The sequence below is a fragment of the Monodon monoceros genome, unplaced genomic scaffold (assembly GCF_005190385.1).
Source record: "Monodon monoceros isolate NGI ecotype Baffin Bay Population unplaced genomic scaffold, NGI_Narwhal_1 Super_Scaffold_19, whole genome shotgun sequence".
Taxonomy (NCBI): domain Eukaryota; kingdom Metazoa; phylum Chordata; class Mammalia; order Artiodactyla; family Monodontidae; genus Monodon; species Monodon monoceros.
In genome coordinates this window covers 25,892,497-25,894,819 of record NW_021703775.1, presented here as the reverse complement: position 1 = coordinate 25,894,819, position 2,323 = coordinate 25,892,497, and positions in this window count along the sequence as shown.

The window sequence follows — 2,323 nt, the reverse complement described above, 5'->3', positions numbered from 1 at the left end:
CCTCCACCTCTTTTCTCTCTATCAAAGTCAAGGCAGACTCCACCTCCCTAAGCATTTCCTAAGGGCTTCAGTTTATTCAGATAGCCTTCCTCTGTGATCTCTGGACTGTTTGGACCCTGAACCACAACCAGTTCCCTTTGATTATAGGCTCTTTATTGTTTATAAGCTGATTGTGCCAACCAAGGTGTGAACATTCACCCTGGCCACAGTGCAGAATGATTAGAAGAGAATGGAGTCTCCCAAGGAGGGAGACTAGCGGGTAGCACACGACCTGGGCACTGGCTCTTAGCAGCCCCTCCCAGTCAGGACTGACAGCACTGTGTCCCTGCTGGACATTTCCCACCTCATCTGTTGCCCTGCATGCCCCCCACCATCCACAGCGAGGGCTTTTTTAGGGACCAGAAAGACTCAGGGAAGCTTCCCAGGGGGCCTGGAATTTAGACTTGGTACTAAGCACTGAGGCCAATGGTCAAAAGATTAGTAAGTATATCTCATGATGGCTACGGTGTCCCTTCTCTACAGGGGCAATCACAAGCCTCCATGAAAAGCCTTCCCTACTTCTTTCCTCTGGGTTCTCTAAGCAGTGGCCGCTCCTTACCCATACCTTTGCCTGCCTCAGTCCTTAGTTAATGGGCAAGACAGACCTACACCTAGCCATTGTGTCATGACACCCAAGCCCACTGAGAACTCCATGCAGTGTCTCCAAAGTGGGTGCAATTGAGCCTGGTCTGGTGCAAGCCCAGGACAGCTAAAAGCCGAAGGGAAATGCCATCCATACCTGGGAAAGCAATCCCATGTGCCCTCCTCACCTGTTTCCCCTCACACAAGCTTCTAACCCCTGGCCTGAGTCACCTGGGGGCCCAGGACAGCGTAAGCAGGTATTCAACGCACGATTCTTCTGGTGAAGGGTAGGTATCCTGGACACCTGGGTGGGAGGGGAGAGGTTTGTAAAACACAGATGGCTGAGTCCTACCCCCAGGGTTTCTGATTCAGCCCATCTGGGTGAAACCTGAGGATCTGCATTTCTAACACGTTCCAGATCATGCTGTCGCTGCCTTCCAGTTGGCCTGGGGACCATACTTTGGGAACTGCTGGGTTTGAAGATGGGGTGGAGTCAGGAAGACCAGTCAGGAAGCTGTGCTGGACAGGACCAGAGCCAGAAGCAGAGCAGGGCCAGCAGGGATAGCAGGGAGGATGCAGAGCATTTCTGAGGGGAGGGGCACCAGAAAGGTGTCCAGGTGGGTGTGGGCATGAGGGAGAGCGAGGGGTCTAGACAACTCAGGTTTCTAGCTTGAAGGACCGAGGGGAAGGACTCTGAAGTAGGGAACCCAGGAGGCACAGCAGCATCGAGGGTAGGGGACGAGGATTCTGTTTTGGAGGGTCATCTGGGTGGGGATGTCCAATAAGCAATCCGTAATTTTAGTCTGGATCAGGCATGAGGCATTGGGACTGTGGGAATGTGGAGGTGAGAGTAATTGCCCTAGAGCTGGTAGCAGCTAGCTTGGGAAATGAAGCAGCTACTCAGGAAGAGGACATGAGAAGAGCAGGAACCTCAGGACCGTGGACAAGCCTACAAGCTTGTGAGTCTTATTAGGTGTGCCTCCACACTGAAGCAGCTACCTTGGGCTGTATTCCCAATGTTCAGGGACTGGCAGAGGGAATCCAGGAAGGAAAGGAGAAAGGAAGGAGACAGTGAGGTTCCAGAGGAGGCTTCCGCTGTCCTGGGTCCCCAGGTGACTCAGCCCAGGGGTTAGGAGCTTGCGGTGGGTGGGTGGGGGGGGGGGCACCAGGTGAGGAGGGCACACAGGATTGCTTTCCCAGGTATGGATGGATTTTCCCTTTGGCTTTTAGCTGTCCTGGGCTTGCACCAGACCAGGCACAATTGTATCCATTTTGGGGACACTGCCAAGGGGTGGCGGGCATCAGGGCCTAAGTAGGGAGGTGTGGAGGGAGGAGGCCCACTGCCATTCTTGGTATGGTTCTCTCTCCAGGAACAGAGCTCCATCTGGCCTCACTCTGGGCAGCTTATAAGGCCTGGTGTGAGTTTTGTTTATGCAAGTGCAGCGTAAAAGGAACAAATCTGCCAGCACCGAGGCTGCTGCCTCTCGAGTCCTTTTGCATACATTTTTCAAATGATAATTCACTCTACCCAGCCCCCTTCCCACCCCCCCACAAGGCCGATTTATTGAAAAAAGCACCTTATATGGTAATACTGCTAACACACCGTCAGCTGGCCTTTTTAGGGACTCTGCTTAAAGAAGATCCGCCTCTGGGGTTTTATATTGCTCTGGTATTTATGCCAAAGACACACCAGCCCTCAGTC